Source organism: Heteronotia binoei, chromosome 13, assembly GCF_032191835.1.
Source record: "Heteronotia binoei isolate CCM8104 ecotype False Entrance Well chromosome 13, APGP_CSIRO_Hbin_v1, whole genome shotgun sequence".
Taxonomy (NCBI): domain Eukaryota; kingdom Metazoa; phylum Chordata; class Lepidosauria; order Squamata; family Gekkonidae; genus Heteronotia; species Heteronotia binoei.
Window position 1 is genome coordinate 72474986 of NC_083235.1, and position 22271 is coordinate 72497256.

The 22271-nt window shown below is 43.5% G+C and overlaps 1 protein-coding gene across 8 annotated transcripts in view; it reads right to left on the reverse strand.

The window, feature by feature from the left end:
- Window positions 1-22271, reverse strand: part of TNRC6C (trinucleotide repeat containing adaptor 6C) — a 297145-nt gene that overhangs the window by 74769 nt on the left and 200105 nt on the right. The window lies entirely within an intron of this gene.

Below are 22271 nucleotides of genomic sequence, written 5' to 3' on the forward strand. Positions count from 1 at the left end.
GCAAATTGTAAATTGACTGGAAGGCAACATCTTAAGCAACCCTATCTTTCCTGGTATGATCCCTATAGGCCCTTTCCAAAAGGAACTGTTTCCATGGGAAGCAACAATACAAGGTCATACTACATGCTGCTGCTGTTTACCAAAGTTCTAAGGTTCCTAATCCCCAGTTGGACACAAGAGAAATCTGCTAAGCAATCACCATCACTAAATTCACATATAGCAGATTCTATTTTATTTCATCTCTATCACGGATTGCTGCCTTGACATGGCGAGAAGGCTTGCATGGTTCAGTGAGGTTGTGGGCTATGCCATGCTGGGTCACCTAAGATAGACAGGTCACAGCTGAGAATCCAGACAAAATGTTATCCACTGGAGAAGGAAATGGCAACCCACTCCAGTAAAAAAAAGAAAAAAAGAAGGAAAAACCCATGGACAGTAACAAAAAGCTAAAAGATATCGTGCTGGAAGATGAGCCCCTCAGGTTGGAAGAAGAAGACGACATTGGATTTATATTCCACCCTCCACTCAGAGTCTCGGAGCGGCTTACAATCTCCTTTACCTTCCTCCCCCACAACAGACACCCTGTGAGGTGGGTGGGGCTGAGAGGACTCTTGCAGCAGCTGCCCTTTCAAGGACAACCTCTGCCAGAGCTATGGCTGACCCAAGGCCATTCCAGCAGGTGCAAGTGGAGGAGTGGGGAATCAAACCCGGTTCTCCCAGATAAGAGTCCGCACACTTAACCACTACACCAAACTGGCTCTACAAGGAAGGTGCCCAATATGCTACTGAGGAAGAGCGGAGGGCAAGTCCAAGTAACCACAGAAAGAGTGAAGCGACTGGGCCAAAGCCGAAAGGACTCTCAGGTGTGGATGTGTCTGATGGTGAAAGGAAAGTCCGATGCTGCAAAGAATACTGCATTGGAACGCGGAATGTAAGATCTATGAATCAAGGCAAACTGGATGTGGTCAAACAAGAGATGGCAAGACTGAACATCAACATCTTGGGAATCAGTGAACAAAGATGGACGGGAATGGGCGAATTTAACTCAGAGGATCACTAGATCTATTACTGTGGTAAGAGTCCTGTAGAAGAAATGGTGTGGCCTTTATAGTTAACAAGAGAGTTAGGAGGCGGCTCAAAAAGGTACCACTTGTGAAGTGGTAGCAAGAGAGTGAGGAAGCAATGGGATACGATCTCAAAAATGATAGATGATCTCAATCTGTATCCAAGGCAAACCATTCAATACCACAGTAATCCAAGTGTACGCCCCAACCACTGATGCAAAAGAGGCTGAAATGGACCAGTTCTATGAAGATCTACAACACCTTCTAGAACAGGGTTGGCCAAACTGTGGCTCGGGAGCCACATGTGGCTCTTTCACATATATTGTGTGGCTCTTGAAGCCCCCACTGCTCTGTTGACTGGCTTGGAGAAAGTATTTTTCTCTTTAAATCACTTCTCCAAACCAAGCAGGTGAGCAGATTGGAGAATGTATTTAAAGTTAAAGTTGCTTTCTTTCCACCTCTCCTCCCCCCATCTGTTTTCCTTCCTTTTTCGTGTCCTGCAGTTCTCAAACATCTGTCATTTATTCTACGTGGCTCTTATGTTAAGCAAGTTTGGCCACCCCTATTCCAGATGTCCACCAAAAAAAGATGTCCTCCTCATCATAGTGGACTAGAATGCCAAAGTAGGAAGTCAAAAGGTAACTGGAACAACTGACAAGTTTGGCCTTGGAGAACAAAATGAAGCCGGGCAAAGGCTAATAGAGTTTTGTCAAGAGCACTGGTCATAGCAAACACCCTCTTCCAACAACCTAAAAGGCGACTCTACACATGGACATCACTTGATGGGCAACAAAGAAATCAGATTGATTATATACTCTGCAGTCAAAGATGGAGAAGCTTCTAACAGTCAGCAAAAACAAGACCTGGAGCTGATTGCGGCTCAGACCATGAGCTATCATTGCAAAATTCAGGCTTAAACTGAAGAAAACTGGGGAAGCCATCAGGCCATTCAGGTTTGACCTTGATCACATCTCTTATGAATATACAGTAGAGGTGCAGAATAGGTTTAAGAAACTACAGCTGATAGAGTGCCTGAAGAACTATGGACAGAGGTTCATGACATTGTACAGAAGGCAGCAATCAGCACCATCCCAAAGAAAAAGAAATGCAAGAAAGCAAAGTTGCTGCCTGATGAGGCTTTACAAATAGCTGAGGAAAGAAGGAAAGCGAAAGGCAAAGGTGAAAAGGAAAGATTCATCCAACTGAATGCCGATTTCCAGAGAACATCAAGGAGAGATAAGGAGGTCTTCCTGAAGGAAAATTGCAAAGCAATAGAGGAAAATAATAGAATGGGAAGGACAAGAGATCTCTTCAAGAATATTGGAGAAATCAAGGGAACGTTTCGTGAAAAGATGGCCATGATAGAGGACAAAAATGGTAGGGACCTAACAGAAGCAGAAGATATTAGGAAGAGGTGGCAAGAATACACAGAAGAATTAAACAAGAAGGATCTCAATGTCCTTGATAACCATGACAGTGAAAGCGGTGAACCTGAGCCAGACATCTTGGAGTGTGAAGTCAAATGGGCCTTAGAAAGCATTACGAACAACAAAGCGAGCGGAGAAGATCAAATCAGTCAGTCCTAAGGGAAATCAACCCTGACTGTTTCCTGGAAGGTCAGATGCTGAAGCTCAAATACTTTGGCCACAAAATGAGAAGGGAGCACTCATTGAAGAAGATCCTGACGCTGGGAAAGACAGAAGGCAAAAGAAGAAGGGGACAGCAAAAGATAAGATGGCTGGACAGCATTACTGATGTAACTAACATGAATTTGAGCAGACTTCGGAGGACGGTGGAAGATAGGAGGGCCTAGCATGACTTGGCCCATGGGGTCACAAAGAGTCGGAATCGACTGTGCGACTGAACAACAAACAAAAATTTCATTTCATACTTTATACTAAGAAAAGTATTAAAGGTTGGTGGTGAGACAACCAGTTACAATTGCAAACCAAACTCAGTCCATGTACACAACTATGCTCATTAAATACACTACAGAAACTTGAGTACAAAAGTACTTTTCCAGTTGCCCTCTATGAATTTTGTCCCTAAATAGATAGTCCTGTATAGTCTCAGAACATGAGATAGAGGGATACTTGACAAATTCCTTCAGCCACAAATATGTCCATTCTAGATAATTTCCAAAGGTGTTTCAATCAGTCTTCTTCAGTCTGTTGGCTGTATCCAATTAGAACCCGATTTCAAAAACATTAAATTCAGACAAGTTTCTTATTTTATGAGCATAGTTGTGTATAAGGACTGAGTTTGATTTGCAATTGTGATTGGTTGTCTCACCATCAACTTTTTTTTTGCTATATGTGAATTTAGTGATGGTGATTACTTAGCGGATTTCTTTTGTGCCTTATCTCACACTGAGTTCCCTTTGTTTGAGCTTGAATCCCCAGCTGGGGGCAGGTTTGGAGGCCCTACCCCCACTTCAGGGTTATCAGAAAGCAGTGGATGGTGAGGGAAATGTCTGCTGGGCACTCCATTATACCCTATGGAGACTGATTCCCGTAGGGTATGATGGAGAATTGATCCGTGGGTATCTGGGGCGGGGCTGTTTTTTGAGATAGAGGCATCAAATTTTCAGCATAATATCCAGAGCATCTCCTCAAAACACCCCTCAAGTTTCAAAAAGATTGGACCAGGGGGTCCAATTCTATGAGCCCCAAAAGAAGGTGCTCCTATCCTTCATTATTTCCAGATGGAGAAAAGGCATTTAAAAGGTGCGTGTGGTCTTTTTAAATGTGATTGCCAGAATTCCCTTCAGAGTATAATCATGCTAGTCACATCCTTGATCCTAGCTCCATGCCCAAAGTCCCCAGACATTTCTTGCCTACCTTCTTTAATGCAGGAGCTCCTGGGCAGACAAACGTCCGGTAGTGTATATCACACCACTAGCCAGTAGCAGTAGCAAAAAAATAATTCACCCACTTTCAGGTATCTGGAAAGGCAGCCTAACCACATTGAGGGGACTTGTTTTAAGGTCTCAATTTTAATTTCTTTTGGTGAAAGAAACCAATGTACTCTTATTCAAGGAAGATTAAAACACAGTGGTGAGTTATGTAGAGGTATGTTAACTATACCTCTACATAACTCATACTTCATAACATGAAGTATGTTAACTATAAATGTCTCGGGAGTTATGGTACTGCAAGGAATCCTGGAAGACACTGGGTTAGATCCCTGCTCAACTTTAAACTCACTGGGAAGGTCTGAGAAAACATCATATTTTGGTTGATCTGAAAAACAGAGGAGTGAACACTTCACAAGTGTGTTTCAGGGATGAGTAAGGACTAAGGTTTGGATCTGATGGTTCCCCTTGCACTTCTCTCTGGCTGCTGCAGAAGATATCCTCTGCTGTGCCTCTAACAATGTTTTTCAAGGAGCTTTTGCACCTGTGAAAATGCTTGTGTCAGAGAAAGCGTGCACCACAGTGCAGGAAAGCTCCTGCACCAGCTGGAGAGAAGCATTAAGGGAACAGTGTTACAGGATAGGACATTTTGCACATTAAGTGGTTCCAAAGTAATAAAGAAAAGCCAACATCAGCTGCTAACTAGGAGCCTATTTATGATTCCATCCCACAAGGTCTACTAAACCTGTATAAAAGTGCAGTAACCAATCTAAATCTGATTTGAACATTCCATGTGTAGGCAGATTTGTCATTGTTCATGACATCACGCCTACGGTCAGGAATTCATTTACACATTAGGCCACGCCCCTGACGCCAAGCCAGCCAGAACTGCATTCCTGTGCATTCCTGTTAAAAAAAGCCCTGCCATAAGGCAGTGGTTATGAACCTTTAACACACAATTGCTGTCCTCCCATATACATCAGCATCGTTGAGTCCCTCCCCCATTTATTTATTTAAATATTTATGTTCTCTTTCCCACACAAAAAAGATCCTTAACCTGTAGGTAACCAGACAATTAAAATAATTTTTAAAAGACACGAAAAATACACTATATAACTTTCCCTCAAAATAATGTGCACCTTATGAAATTAACTGCCAAATGCAAAAGAGTCTTATTTCTTATGAAAGCTGGACAGAATAGAGGCCCCTCAATATTTATTTGGGGTAGGGCTGCCAAGCCCCAAGTCCGGGTGGGGATTCCCCCCACCCCGGAGGTTCCCAACCTGCCAACCCACATTGGGCTGGCGGGGGGAACCTCCCCCTGCGTTGCTGGTGCAATTATGTCACCCAGAAGTGATATCATCAAAATGGCGGCATGCATGCGGGGCCACTCTAGGCGTTTCCAGGAAAACGCTATGGTACAATAGGTACGATAGAGTTTTAACCTCCCAAATGGCTAGAGCACCCGGGAAAACCATAGAGTTTCCCCGGAAATGCCTAGAGCTGCCCATGTGCGTGCTGCCATTTTGATGACATCACTTCTGGGTGGCGTCATTTTGTCACGCGCGAATGTCCCCCACTGGGGCTTGAAGAGGACTTGGCAACCCTACTTTGGGGAGGGTATTCCATAATGCTGGAGCTGTCAGAAAAAGAAATAAGCCTGTGCTATGGCAGAATGGGCATTGTGAAGACAGCATCAACCAGGAAATGACCCTAGGAGGATCTGCAGTGGCAAAAAAGCTAGCAAGAAGTAAACAAATAAAAGAAAACAGAAAATTAAAACCAGCACTCCTAACAAGACAACTTTTACTTACAGAGGTATATGACATACACATTCAAAACAAAACAAACCTCAGGCATATATTCAACGAGAACCTTCAGGCTGATGGCAATCAGCCTGTCACGACTCAATTGCTGCCACCACTCTGGGTTAAGGGTTCCCCTTGAGAAGGTCCGGAGTACCCTCCTAAGCCCTTCAGGCCTCCTGTAGCCTAGGCCAATAATAGGCGTGAAGACCAGGCAGAGTGAACAACAAAGAGGTTTATTTTAAAGTCAGTGCTAAACAACCAAGGTGCATAAAACAGTAAATGGGTGAAGGGGAAAATAAACAAATGCCCTAACGCGTCTGAACTTACTGTCCCTAACTGTCTCAGTCAGACCTGGGCCTACTTATCTTACCTCACAGGGTGAGGGTCTCTCCCTGGCAGCAGCTCTTCCTCAGCTCTGCCTCCTAGGAAAAGAACACCCACTTCCTGGGCTTGGCCTTTATATATTCTCTTCCCAGGCCCCTCCCCTCTGTGGGTCTGTTTCCCTCCAAAACCCTTGCTACCCAATCAGAAGGATAGAAGGGATCTTGGGAAATGTAGGCTGTTCCCAGTACTCCTAAGCAGGCTTCCCTGGGCCTGCAGGCCTAACTAGACCCAGGATCATGACACAGTCATATATAAAATCTGATTCCTTTGTTGTATGTCACTTTTTAAGGGCCTGTAGGAGAAACTGAGGGTCTGGCAGGATAAAGCAACTCTTCTCTGCCAGCTGCCATTGCAAATGAGAAGAAAGGGATGCATAAATCCCAGATGCCTCCCATTTGTCTTTCAAAGTTCTGAATGTGCCCCAACTTTTGTGGAAGGGTCCCTAATGAAGAAACACTGCTCTAAGGACCGGGAGATATTTATATTTCCAAGACTGTCATTGATCCCGGTGAGGCCTACAGACTCCAGGAAAGCCTGCGTAGAAGTAGCTACAGGGCCTACATCTCCCAGGATCTCTTCTGTCCCTCTGACGGTAAAAGAAGTTTTAGAGGGAAAACTTGCCCAGAGGGCTGGGACCTAGGAGGAAAGCATAAACAGGCCAAGCTGCAGACAGGGTAGTTCTCTCTGAAAAAGGCTGCAGGAGGGAATCCCTTATCCACGGAGGGTGAGTGAATCTAATGAGGTTAGAAGAAGGGAATGTTTATGTAGTTGTGTCAGGGTTTTTTGTTTCTTTGTACCAACCTTCGCTGTTGGGAGGAACCGGTCGGGGTCAGCTTGGGAGGATGACCACTATCATTTTTTCCCAAGTCACCTTCCCTCATGCACACACACAGAAATCCTGTCAGAACTAAAGTAAACTAGGCACCAGACAGATTTTAAATTTCAAAAACCACAAAGAATATTTATTGGTTCACAAAAGGCAAGGAAGAGGGTTAAAATAATATTAATTGGATGATATTAAAACCAAATCAGTTGGCAGGCAAAAGTTTAACTGAAAAGACAATCTCTGATCACCAGAAGTTTGTCAGGCTGAGATAATCTAAACAGGCAGGCTTTAGATAAATACCAAAAGTTTCGGACAGGCAGGCAGTGACTACGGGGCACTAGAAACGCTTTGCAGAGGTGATGGTATCGCGCTATGCTCTGGCTTCTCAAATCATAAACTAACATTCACTCTTTTCCACACACACTGAGGACTCCTGGCTTGTGCTAAATAACTTTTCCCTTACAGCATACACACTAGCTCGCTGGACTCACACGTTTTTGAGTACTCTAACCAGCCCCTCGCCTCCTGGTGTGCCTCAGTCCCAGCTAGATTCCTAGTCTGACTCTTGGGATCCCTTTCTAGCCACAAGAATCCAGTCACAGTATTTGTGTATTGGAGTGTTCTCATTTTATACCAGTATTCTGCCGTGTTGTGCAGACAGAACCCCACAGAGAGTTTCTGGCTGTGACCCCCTTCCGACCAATAACTCTCTCACTCAGAAGCTTAGCCTAGTTCTATCTACCAAGGAACTCAGGCCCACTGGCTGTTCTCAGCTCCTTGTCCAGTTGCTTCACACCACAACTGACCAGCTTAAGTACCAGTCTTCACACTACTCAGTACTCGAGCCCCAACTCCAGACTAAAACTCTGAGGCGTTTTTTCTTTCTGCAAGCCCCTTCAATTTGCTACCTTCTCGTTTCCATAGCTGCAGCCCGGCCAATTGTTGCAAGGCTGTTCCCAGCTTCCAGGCTAACTTGCCTGAGTCTGTTACAGCTGTGTTTCTATACTCACTGTGCACTAAACGTTTTGCAACCCACTTACTGTTTTGAGCACTTATAATAAACCTTTGGTTATTGTTAAACTGCTTGGTCCTCACATCTTTTTGGTCATGTTTAAAAGGCAGTTGCTAATAAAGAAGATACAGGGGTTGGGTGGGTGCTCTGGGCCTTCCCAGACAGACCCTTACCATAGCGATGGCAGCTAGTAGAAGGCCCTCCCTGGTCCCCTGCTGTGCGACAAAGATGAATATTTCAAGTTGTGGACAGAATTCAACAATCCACAAACAGTTGGTTGCACATCTTCCTCACCTTCCCCTCTCCCTAGCAGTCCTTTCAACTCTGGCAAAGTTGATTCCTGGGCCTGTGAGACCCACACAGAGTAGTAGACATGTGGGTCAGTGTGCTGCAATGAGGAGGGGTCAGGGTTGCCAAGTCCAATTCAAGGAATATTTGGGGACTTTGGGTGTGGAGCCAGGAGACTTTGGGGCGGACCCAGGAGCAAGGGTGTGACAAGCATAATTGAACTCCAAAGGGAGTTCTGGCCATCACATTTAAAGGGATCCAAACCTTTTTAAATTCCTTCCCTCCCTGGGAAAGAATGAAGAATAGGGGCACCTTCTTTTGAGGCTCATAGATTTAGACCCCCTGGTCCAATCGTTTTGAAACTTGAGGGGTATTTTGGGGAGAGGCACTGGATGCTATACTGACAAACTGGTGCCTCTGTCTCAAAAAACATCCCCCCCCCCCGGAGTCCCAGATACATGCAGATCAATTCTCCATTATTTCCTATGGGAATCAGTCTCCATAGGGAATAATAGAGTTCCCAGCAGACATTCCCCCCCCCCCCCCGCAGCTTTCTGATGACCCTGAAGCGGTGGGAGGACCTCCAAACTGGGGGATCCCCTGCCTCCACCTGGGGATTGGCAACCCCAAGAGGGGCAAGGGGGTGAAATCTCCCTTCCTGCCTCTTCCATGAACAGAGTTACAATGACAGAAAAGGCAAGAGAACAATTTTGCCCCCATCCCGCCCCCCTCACTGCAGCCCACCAGCCCATATGGCTACTATTCCATTTGGCTCCCATGATTCCAGGAAGATTAAAAAGCTACTCTTAGTGAAAAAGAAAATTACAGAAACTTGAAAATAAAACCTGACAGCTTAATGTTCTTCTCCCCCCCCCCCCCAAAGATTCCAAATGAGGATAATGTATAATAAATATATTATAGTGAGGGATTTTACGGCACTAGTAACGCTAATAATACTTTTGGCATTTAGTGATAGCCCATGGGCTTTTTTTTGAGCAGGAACGCAGTTCCAGTTGACTTGGCACCAGGAGGTGTGGTCTAAAATGCAAATGAGTTCCTGCTGTTTTTTTCCTACAAAGAAAGCCCTGGATAGCCCTAATGGATGAGAGCTAAAAAAAAGCAGAAGGGTGTCTGGTGGTCTTTAACCCTGCTGTTCTGATCCTAGAGAGTGGCCATAGAAACAAACACACACTGTGATATGCTGGCTAACACATTTAGTAAAACTTTTATCAAGAATCTTACAGAATTTTTGTCACATTATAAAGAAGCACAACCTTACAATATCACAAAGAAAAGTCCATTCAGTGAGCTCCTGGATACAGTCTCATTTTTCAAAGTCTTCCTCAGGAATTTATCAGCCTCTTGTTACAATTCAGTGAGTGTGTTGGAAGCAAGCCAGTCCTTAACTTCCCCAGGGGTGGGCACAGACCAGAAAATGCTGGTTCGGTTCACGAACAAAACCGAACCGGTTCCCGGACCAGTTCGCAAACTGAACCATAGCCTGGTTCATGAACCAGTTTGCGAACTGGTCTGGTTTTTAAAAAGCCCTCCACAGGGCTTCGAAGCTCCAAAATGGCAGGTTGTCTCCAGATCACTCTCCTCAATGTACCCACCAAGTTTGGTCCACATTGGACTTCGGGCGGGGTGTGTGTGTGTGTGAGTTACAGACCCCTAAAAAAAAGTCATTCACTGCAATGCTTTTCAATGGTAAGTCACCTTTGCTGGTTCAGAAGTGACAAAAACTGACCTGGGTGAGCTAGAGGCCTTCAACGCACACAATTCCTCCCTGGGGTGACCCTCCACATGGCCCACATGTTACATGCATGTCAGATTTGGGGGGGATCCAAGTAGCTGACCACCAAGCCAGGTGCATCCAGGAAACTTTTTTGGGGGGAGTTGTCCAGCATCAGTTTGAGACATTACAGTGTGGACCTGGTTAAGCTACAGGCATCAGACTCCCAGAGTACTTCCACAGGGACCACACACATGGCTGCAGGTGGCTGTGTCTTCCTGGGACAAGCCACACAGCTCTGGTGACATGATGACTGACTGGGGCCAAGCCTTCCATCCTACCTGGGAAGGTGACAGGGCAACCAAGCCTGGCAACTAGGACTCTCTGTACAGCTGTGGGAGGGGGCACTGGTGGACTAGCTACGGGAATGTGTAGGAATATGTGGCAGAGGAGAAAGGATGCTTTTTTGGAGGAGCAGCAAGGGTACCCCACAGCCGGGAAAGAGGGCAGTTAGCCAGGCCCCCCAGAAAGCTGTAGGTAGTTTGGGTGCCTGAGTGGGAGAGGAGAGTGGAAATCCCCAAGGCAGAGACTCAAGCAACGCAGAAAGAAACAGGGTGCTTTTTGTAGGAGCAGAAAGGGGACCCCACAGCCAGGGAAGACAGCAGTTAGCCAACCCCCCCAAAAATGTGTAGGTAGTTTGGGTGCCTGAGTGGGAGAGGATACCCCCCTGGCAGAGACTCAAGCTATGCAGGAAGAAACGGGGTACTTTTTGGAGGAGCAGAAAGGGGACGCCACAGCCAGCATGCAGAGAAAAGGGCAGTTTTCAGAACCCGCAAAAGTGAACAGTCCACCCCCAAATCAAATCAAAACAATGTTTTAAATGAAAAAAACCTATCCATATTTCCCACTCCTCACAGCAAAGGAAAAGACTGGGGGGGGAGGGAGAGAAATCTAACCCTGAATGCAAGGAAAGGAGAAAAAAGATAGAGTTGATGCTTTTACTCTGGCAGTTTGTTTAGAGGCCAGGAGATTCAACATGTTTCTCCACCCACCCCAATAATTCCCCCCCTTCAGTCCACCAAAAGATATTCTTTCACATGCAAGAAGAACAAGACTTGCAAAAACTAGATGCAAACAGAGGACAAGAATGTGCCTCCAGTGATTATATACATCCCCCCCCCCCAAATCCTGAGGAAGTCAGATCAGTGCCTGTCATTGGAAATCAGACTTGCCTGTCATCTTCAGACTGTCACTATTGGTCCCTCGATGGTTGGAAATATCCCACTCATACCCACTTTTGCCAAGAGTGCACAAGAGGTTCCGAACCGAGCAGAAAGTTCGGAGACTTCCTGGTTCCAACATGTGACTTTCGAACCAAACTGTTCGAACATCGAACAAGGTAAAGTCCGGGCCAGATTTTACTTTGGGTTCGGGTCTGTGCCCATCAATATTCTTCCCTAAGCAGATGCAAAAGCCTTCTGGATTTGGCTGGCAAAATGCTCTCTGTAACCCCTTTATTTTCTTTAAAATTAGCTTTGTGGAGTAAACCATGGCAATTATAACAAGGTACAACACAAAGCTGAATGGTAGTAAATTTTGTATAGTTTTTTGGACCACTTAGTCCAATATTTTTGAAACTTTGGGTGGGGTGTTTGAGGCAAGACTCCAGCAGCTATGCTGCAAATTTGATGCCTCTATCTCAAAAAACCCAGCCCCCCCCCTTGCAAAACCCCAGATATCCCGATCGATTCTCCATTATATTCTATGGGGACCACTGACTATAATGGTCCCCCTTAGAGTATAATGGCGCCAAAAATATTCAGGATTTCTAAAAAGAATCCTAAATCCAAATGCCATACTGGTATTGGGATTCAGGAATATCAGAGAATACCGATTTTTTTTTGCAAATAATCAGCCAAACTACTAGCTGTACGTTTCTTGTACAAGGAAGCTGGATTGAAGGGCCTCATTTCTACCTCCATTCTTTACTCACATACTGAAATATACATTGTCAGAGAGAACCATTAAATATCAGAAAGGAAGCCACAATGCATTATTTAAAGAGCTTCCGACTTTTGCAACAATACATTTAACCTCAGCCCCAATACTGCAGTTTCCAATGAAACAGATATTCATTTATTAAGTAAAAAAGAAACCAGTTTCCCTGGACACTCTTTAAATTAAAATTATAATTAATTGTTGCCAGTCTATAATTAATAATGTAAATTCATAATGTAATAATGATTAATTGCTGCCAATCCATAATGTAAAAAGTCATTATGTTAAAGACATTCTGTTTTGAGTCATATAATGTTCTGTAAATTATTATGCCCAACGAGGGAGCTCATGCCCTGGCAAATTACTTGTAATTACAAATAAAACAATAATGAATTAAGACACCCATAGTTTGTCAAGTTCTCCAGAGATCAAATTGGGTGCAAAAAGTGCAGAGGATCATTGATAGTTGTTGTAAAATCTTTAAGTAGAAACTTGTGTGTTGCTGACTGCCGATTCCCCAAAACAACTCCCTGATTTGTTTACTTCACTTATGCCCCACCTTTCTCACCACTGGGAACCTACAGCAGCTCACATTGTTCTCCTCTCTTCCATTTTATCCATACAACCATTGTGAAAAGTAGTTTAGGCTATGTTACTAGCCTAAGGTTTCCTAGCAAGTTCTCATGGCAGAATGTGAATTTAACTTGGGTCTCCCAGCTGCTAGTTTGACACTCTAATCACTATACAACACTTTATAGAAAGTACTTCAGGAAAAGGAATATTTATATATATATTTTTCAAACTGCAGCAAAAGCATGATATTGTTAGTAAGGGTGTGCATTCGGTTCGGCCGAACCGAATCAACTTCCGAATCACCCGATTCGACTGTATACAGAATCGCATACAGCCGAATCCAATTGGGGCCCATTATGCGGGAGTCGAGTATGGCTCCCCGTATACTTCCGCTACTCTGGAAGCCGCTGCACCATGGGGTCTGCAAGTGCTGACAGTCCCATCATTTTCCTCCCCCAGGTGACTCCTAGGACTTCTTGAGGGTTGCCACAAGCTCCATGGGAGACTCGGAGCTGGGAGGCTGTCTTGGCAAACAACTGGTGGCCAAGGAGGGAGAGTGCCTGCCTAGCACCTCCGGAGCAGCATCTGGCCAGGCTGTGAGCCCCCAGGCAGCATGGTCCCATCAGGACCTGCCTTACAAAGCACCAGCTCGCCAGGGAAACACATCAAATGATAAAGTGATGGATGTTGCAATCGTGGGCCTCCATCTGACCATGGATGATGAGCGCCATGAGGCCCCTCCAGGTGTGTGGGTGGCTATGGGCGACTGCGTGGCACTGTGGAGTCGGAGCAGCAGCTGACCCCATCCCCTTCTGCAGGTAGCTGCACTGTTGACTCTGGCGGACCATGTTGTGGAGGACCTTCAGAGGGCATCCCCGCACAGTCGACTATGGCAGCCTCACTCCTACTGCGGACCCTGGATCTGCTCACATCCCCTCCCCATGTCCAAGGGGGTGGAGATGCAGAAGAGGCGGCCGCAGCATCCATCTGCAGCAACATCCGGAATGAAGGCCCTCCCCACGGCTGTGCTCGAATGTGCAAAAGGCCTTAGGAAGTTGACTAGTGGTGCCGGAGCTACGCCCACGCCTGAGCGTCCAGCTGCGCAAGTTAGGATCGGGCTGCCTTTGATAAAATGATAACATACTTGGGTTATGTAGTGGTTGAACTAGGATCTAAGAAACCTGGGTTCTAATGCTATGGTGGAAGTTTGCTGGGTGATTCTAAGCCACCCCTTAAACTCAACCTACCTCTCAGGGCTGTTGTGTGGGTAAAAACAGAGAACAGAATGATGTAAGTTGCTTTAGGTCCTCATTCGGGAGGAAGGCAGGGTATAAATGAAGGAAGTAGATAAATAAGTGATATTTTCATTATTTGATAATAAATTGGCGATACATACCCTATTTCATTATAATTGGGAAACTAAAAAGAAGGTGACTCCTTGGAACTCATAAGTCTTGGGCTGGGTTCTTGTGATATTCTCATGTGTAAAGGTTCCTTGAAAAAAATATTAATCTTGCACAGGCAGAATTGCTAGCAGCAGAAGAAACAAGTGGAGTCACAAAGAAAAGTCATTGCAGCAGTTGGAGAAAAGCATGAGAGGAACAAAATGTCTACATGTTTCAGTTACATGCTAAGAACTGGATGCTGTAAATACTCCCTCAAAAGCAAGGCCCCAGATATCATGGAATGTGTAAGGGTCCGCACAAATAATTAAGATGGATAATATGCTTCACAGTTTTTCTTACATCCCAAGGAAGAGCTATATTTTGGCAAATGCAATATGAGAAGCAAGAAAACAGAATAGGATGAGAGGCAGGAATCCCACTTGCAAGGAATCCCATTTGCTATGCCTATATAGTTGCAGATAGAATGCATTCTACAGGTGAGGAAAAGCACTGCCAAGTCTAAAAAAATGCCTGCAAGTCAAGGAAGCCATAAAAAGCAAAGAGGTTTCTTTTTAAAAGTGGAACGAATTGAACATAATAGACAAAAGTAATGTAAGTTAGTAATTAGGCATGCAAAAAGAGAATCTGAGGAGCAGACTGCTAAAAGACTAAAGATAAATCCAGAGCACAAAATCAGCCAGAGAGCAGCTGGCCTTTGGATGACCAAAGAATAAAAGGTTTGTTAAAGAAAGATGGAGAGATGGCAAAGAAGCTCAATGAATTTTTTTCCTTCTGTGTTCACTGTGAAAACCGTGGGGCTTGTACCCAACACCACAGCCACTGTTTTCAGATAGAGAGTCTGAAGAACTGAGTCAAATTGAGGTGATAAGAGATGAAGTTCTTGAGCTACTGTAAACATTAAAAACCAGTAAGTCTCCAGATCCTGATGGCACACACTCAAAGAATTCTTAGGGAACTATTGTTGATGATCTACTAACCATATATGTAACTTATCACTAAATTTAGCCATTGTAGCAGAAAACTGAAGAGTAGCAAATGTTACACTGATTTTTTTAAAAGGGGTCCAGAAGAGAACCAGAAAGTTACTGGTCACCTAGCCTGACATCTGTCTGAGGCAAATTAGTAGAAACAGTAATCAAAGGCAGAATTATTAGGCACACAGAGGAACAAAGCCTGCTGAGGGAAAATCAGCATGGCTCTGCAAAAGGCAATCCTGCCTCACCCACCTTTTGGAGTTCTTTGAGAAAATGAACATGCACGTAGCTAATGGTGACTCGACAGACATTAAATAATTGGACTTTCAAAAGGCTTTTGATGGAGTATGTTAAGAGTTCTTGTATGGATTAAAATTTGGTTAAACGACAGGAAGCAAACAGTAGGAATAAGCAACAAGTTCTCAAAACAAAGGGAAATAGTAGAGTCCCGCTACTGGGGCCAGAACTATTTATTTTGTTCATAAATGATCTGGAACTGGAGATGAGCATGCAGTGGCCAAGTCTGCAGATGACACAAAATTATTCAGGATGGTGAAAGTCAATGATGACTGTCAAGCGCTCCAGGAAGATCTCACAAATTGGGCGAGTAGGCAACGATGTGGCAAATGAAGTTCAATGTTAGTAAGAGTATGGTGATGCAAACTGGAACAGAAAAATCCAACTTCAAGTATATGCTACTAGGGCCTGAACTTACTGAGACTGAGTGAAAGAGATCTTGGGGTTGCAGTAAGCTCAATAAAAGTGTCACCTGAGTGTGCCGTAGCAGTGTAAAAGCCAAACTCTATGTTGGGGATTATTAGGAAAGCATTTGGAAATAAAACAGCTGATATTATAATCCCCTTGTATAGATCTCTGATGTGGCCTTACTTGGAATACAGTCTGCAATTCTGGTCATCATATCTCAAAAAAGACATTGCAGAGATGGAAAAAGTAAAGAAGAGGGCAACCAAGATAATTAGTAAGTAGTACCCAGTTTTGGAAAAAACTTAAATAATGTAGATTCCCCATATACTTTTAGTAATCACTGTTCTTTTAATGTTGATTTATATAAGATGATAATGGTAATTTTAATTTTGTAGAAATTTTAACTCTGTAATTGCTAATATAACATTGGTGTGTTGTTGTAGTGTTGACATTTTTTAAAAGAGAGAATTGCTCTTGAGAGAACAACTCTGCGAGAACTGTGACTGATCCAAGATCAACTAGTAGCTGCATTTGGAGGAAGGGGGAATCAACCCCATTCTCCAGATCACAGTCCTCTGCTTTTAACGACTACAACTAAACTGTACCAGAAGGCAACTTTCTTCTATGACTTGCTGTTGGATCTCTGGAGGAACTGGTTGACCACTGCGTGAGACAAGATGCTAGACCAGACAGACCACTGGCCTGATCCAGCAGAGGTCTACTTATGTTTAGATCATTTAGAAGGGAGGCTAATATATCAAGAGATATTATATCCAGTGTGTAAAAAACAATCCTCCTAAATAATAGACTGGGCTGGATAACAGAAATAAATACTCAATTCTGAGTCAATTAATAGTTTAAAATACCACATTGCATCATACATATGTGCAGACAGGTAAGCAATGTGGCTTCCAAAAGAAATGAAAACAGAATATATTGATCATTAGGGACATTTCAATTACTCAAAAGACTTCCATGTCTAATTTACTATATTATTTTACTGGGTTTTAATTTTTTTTTTCATCTTTTGTTATTAGACTGCAGTTTATCTGAATAACAATATAAGATCTTGTATATGATTTGCAATTCATGAAGGGACAGCACTGAAAAGTATGGTGTAAGAGTACCACCAATCCTTTATTTTCACCCTACATTCCTATGTGAACTGCAGCTTCTACTCAAGTATCTAATCACAGAAAAAAAATCAATTTGCATGCTATTTAGGCACTAGTGATGATGTCACAGCTCATATGGGGTTTTCAATAAGGTAGATGGGATTGCTCCTCCATCATGGTATTTCAGAACTGGCCCATTATGATCATAATATGAATAAGGCTTATTGTCGGGGAAAATATCACAGGCTCTAGAAAGAGGCTCTGGATGAGTGCCCCCCCCCCACTGATCTGATCTCTGCCATCTGAAGAGCAGTTGTAATTCTGTGATCTTCAGCCCTCACCTGGAGATTTGGCAACAAAGTGAGTAACATGGATGGGCGGGGAAGGAGTTGGGCACAAAACCTCTGTGAAACAAAGCCTTGAAACAGAAAAACTTGTCAACGTTCTTAACTGTATTTCTTATAAATGTGTTAAGTTACGATCAAGAAAATTTCATATCAAAATCCATCCAAAATAGGCATTGTCTATTCCAGATATTGTGTTCCATTTTCACTAGATGCATTGTGGATGTATTTTGATGAGGATTTTTCACGGTTACATCTTACAACATTTATAAAAAATACATTTAAGAATGCTGAAAAGATTTTCTGTTCTGAGACTTTGTTAAATGCCTAACTCCAGAAAGTGAAGAAGGAAACAAGGGAATCTGCTATCTTGGATTTGATTCTCACCAAGGAAGAATTGATTGAAGAAGTTGGAACAGTGGGCAGTAGTGACCATGTGATTTTGGAATTTACAGTCTTGGAGAAGGGAAAAGCTATACGTAGTCAGACTTATAGGTTGGACTTCAGAAAGGCAAACTTCGATAAACTTAGAACTTATGCTAAGTAAAATCCCATGGTCCGAAATACTTAGGAAGAAGGGGGTTCAAGAGGGGTGGGAGTTTCTTAAAAGTGAAATACTGAAAGCGCAATCACAGATGATTCCTATGAGAAGAAAAAATGGAAAAAACCTAAAGAAGCTGAGTTCACTCCATAAACAGCTCTCTAAAGACTTGAGAAATAAAAAAGACTCCTTTAGGAATTGGAAGGAGGGCCTTAAAATCAAGGATGAATATAAACAAATCACCAGCGCTTGTAGAGAAAAAGTTTGGAAAGCTAAAGCTCAGTAGAAGCTTAGGCTGGCCAAAGATGCTAAAAACAACAAAAAAGGGTTCTTTTTTAATGTTCAGAGTAAGAAAAAGAGCAAGGACATGGTAGGCCCACTGCGAGGGCAGGAAAGTGAAATTGCAACAGGTAATGAAGAGAGGGCAGAACTGCTCAATTCCTACTTTTCCTCAGTCTTCTGAGGGAAACAGTGCTCAACATGGCAAAAACAGAACACATAATGAGGGTATGAAGTTCCGGTAACTGGAAAAAAATCCCAAAGGAAAAAATCCCAAATAAAAAACCCCACGGACATAAAGGCTCACAGGAAAAAAGCCCCCATGGAAACATGCCCCATGGAAATAAACCTCTCATGGAAAGAAGCCCACATGGAAAAAGCCCCCAAAGAAAAATATGTAAAGCACCATAGGAAAAACAATAATGAAATTAAACTCTGCGTAGAAATACATATTTAAATAAAATTAAATTGTTTAACTTTATTTACAATTTGTCAAACTTTTAAATGTTAATACATTGTGTACACCAAGTGACCATGACAAAAGACTATCTAACGCTAATAGTAAAAGCAACAATTATTTAACAACAATAATAACTCAGATATAATTCTTCATTGCAAATTAGCCAATCTCTTTAACCAACTAAATTTATCTTCCACCTGGCTCATATTGTTGCACAGAAGTGGCAACCATGTAATGTAGTGCCTCATATTTCCTCTTTTCTATCTCTAGGCGACTTGCCTGTGTATTAGCCAATGTTAGTTTGTGACAAGCCAGGTCCCTCTGCAGTCCACCAAATAGAGACCACACACTGGGATGACTGAAATGGAAGAAGAAGAAGATGATGAAGATATTGGATTTATATCCCGCCCTCCACTCCGAAGAGTCTCAGAGCGGCTCACAATCTCCTTTACCTTCCTCCCCCACAACAGACACCTGTGAGGTGAGTGGGGCTGGAGAGGGTTCTCCCAGCAGCTGTCCTTTCAAGGACAACCTCTGCCAGAGCTACGGCTGACCCAAGGCCATTCCAGCAGGTTAAAGTGGAGGAGTGGGGAATCAAACCCGGTTCTCCCAGATAAGAGTCTGCACACTTAACCACTACACCAAACTAATTAAGGAATTAAGAGCATTGTGCCCCCACAACAGTTTATCTGGAATCAATAGCTTCATTATTTCATTCTGTTATAGGTGTCCATGCTATTTTTTTGAAGTAAAATGTAAATACCTGGTGGATATGAATTACACACCTTGCCATGCCATGTGTACAGTTGGTAAAACATATTTGGCGCTTTATCAAAGGTGCCATCTCCATAGATGGTATCTTTGTTTAATTCAAGCATAAGATCTCTATCACCTAAAACCAGAATTCTGTCTGGATTTTTCCACACCAGAATCGTGAAGTATCAGTTGCCTATACTTTTCAGGAATGTCAAAATGTATGGTTTTGGGGTTAGGCAAATTACTGCCTGCTCTGTGATCGCTTCTCTTTCTTAAATAGCAGAAGTCGTTAAGGCCTCATAGATCTAAGAAGCTAAGCAGGACTGACTCTGGCAAGTATCTGCAAGGAAGAAATCAATAAACATAGTTGGAATTAATTTTAAAAAAATGGCATAATGGAGAATTAATCCACTAGTATCTCAGGCTCTTGGGGGGGGGGGGGCTTTTTTGAGGTAGATGCACCAAATTTGCAGCATAGCATCAAGTGCCTCTCCCCAAAATACCCTCCAAGGTTTAAAAGGATTGGACCAGGGGGTCCAATTCTATGAGCCCCAAAAGAAGGTGCCCCTATCCTTCATTATTTCTTATGGAGGGAAGGCATTTAAAAAGGAGCATGGTCCCTTTTGATGTGATGGGCAGAACTCCCTTTGGAGTTCAATTGTGCTTGTCACAACCTTGCTTCTGGCTCCACCCCCAAAGTTACCAGATATTTCTTGAATTGGACTTGGCAACCTTATTCCCCTTTCCATGGCAACCCAATTCCACAATTATAAACATCTATGGTGCTTTACATATTTTTCCATGAGGACTTTTTTCCGTGTGGGCTTCTTTCCATGCGGACTTTTTTCCTGTGAGCATTTATGTCCATGGGCTTTTTTCTCTGGGCTTTCCCCCCTTCTGCTTTTTTCCTAGAACCGAAGTTCCAACCTAGGATCAGCATAGGGGTAGTGCATAAACACCTAGTTTCTTTAAATCAGGGCCAGATGAACTGCATCCAAGGGTTCTAAAAGAGCTTGTGGATGTAATTTCTGAGCCTCTGGCTATTATTTTTGAGAATTCTTGGAGAACAGGAGAGATGCCGGAAGATTGGAGGCAGGCAAATGTTGTCCCCATCTTCAAGAAGGGGGAAAAGGAGGATCCGGGTAACTACTGATCTGTTAGCTTAATGTCTATACCTGGAGAAGTTTTAGAACAAATCACCAGTAAGTCCTGGAACATTTAGAAAGGATGGCTGTGATTACTAAGAGCCAGCATGGGTTTCTCAAGAACAAGTCATGTCAGACTAACCTGATCTCTTTTTTTGAGAAAGTGACTACCTTGCTGGATCAGGGGAATGCTGTAGGCATCATTTATCTTGATTTCAGTAAGACTTCTGATAAGGTTCCGCATATTATCCTTGTTGACAAGTTGGTAAAATGTGGTTTGGATCCTGTTATGGTTAGGTGGATCTGTAACTGGTTGACAGATCGCACCCAAAGAGTGCTTGTGAATGGTTCCTCATCCTTTTGGAAAGGAGTGACAAGTGGAGTGCCTCAAGGATCTGTCCTGGGACCTGTTTTGTTCAACATCTTTATAAATGATTGGGATGAAGGAATAGAAGGAATGCTTATTAAATTTGCCGATAATACTAAATTCCGGGGGGGGGGGGGGGCGGAGTGGGGTTGCAAATACAGTAGAAGACAGAAACAGGATACAGGATGACCTTGACAGGCGGGAAAACTGGGCTAAAACCAATAACATGAATTTTAAAAGGGATTAATGTAAAGTTCTGCGTTTAGGCAGAAAAAATCCAATGCATGGCTATAGGATGGGGGAGACTAGTCTTAGCAGTAATATGTGTGAAAAGGATCTAGGGGTCTTAGTGGATCATATGCTGAAATATGAGTCAACAGTGTGATGCGATGGCTAAAAAGGCAAATGAAATTTTGGGCTGTATCAACAGAAGTATAGTGTCCAGATCACGTGAAGTGATGGTGCTTTACCTCACCTGAGTATTGTGTTCAGTTTTGGGCACCATATTTTAAGAAGGATAGAGACAAGCTGGAACGGGTCCAGAGGAGGGCAACAAAGATGGTGAGGGGTCTGGAGACCAAGGCCTATGAAGAAAGGTTGAAGGAGCTGGGCATGTTTAGCCTGGAGAGGAGACAGCTGATATGATCACCATCTTCAAGTACTTGAAGGGCTGTCATATAGAGGATGGTGCGGAATTGTTTCTGTGGCCCCAGAAGGTAGGACCAGAACCAATGGGTTGAAATTAAATTAAAAGAATTTTAAACTCAACATTAGGAAGAACTTCCAGACCATTAGAACAACTCCTCAGTGGAACAGGCTTCCTAAGGAGGAGGTGGTGGGCTCTCCTTCCTTGGGGGTTTTTAAACAGAGGCTAGATGGCCATCTGACAGCAATAAAGATCCTATGTATTTAGGGGGAGGTATTTTTTCCAGACTGTTCCCTGGAAGGTCAGATGGTGAAGCTGAAGCTCAAATACTTTGGCCACCAAATGAGAAGGGAGCACTCCCTGGAGAAGATCCTGATGCTAGGAAAGACAGAAGGCAAAAGAAGAAGGGGAAGGTAAAAGATGAGATGGCCTCAACCTAGGAAAACGACAGCCTTTCTCCACAGTGAGGACCAAAGCAGCTTACATCCCCCTTTTGATCTGCACAACAACCCTATGAGGTAAGTTAGGCTGAAGTCTGCGACTGGTCTGAAATCATCAAGTCAGCTTCCACAGCAAAAACCTGGGTCTGGCAGACTTTGCTCTGAAACCCTAACTTCTATGCCACACTGGTTGTCATAGAGGGTTGCTGATGAACAGCAGCAAGCAACCAGGCCTAGGGTAGCCAACTCCCAGGTGGAGCCTGAAAATCTCCTGGTATCAAAACTGAACTTCAGGCAACAGATCTCTCTCCCCTAGAGAAAATAACTGCTTTGGAGGGTGAACTCTATGGCATTATATTCGACTGGGGTCTCTGGCTTCCACAGATTCCACCACAAAATCTCCAGGAATTTCCCAGCAACCTGGAACTGGCATCCCTGGTCAGGACTGGCCCAATGAGTTCTCCCTCAAAAGCCAAAATGGGCCTGGAAAGAGCCTCCTTCTCCTGCCTTTTACTGACAAAGCCAATTTTGGTTACCTAACAACAACCACTGCC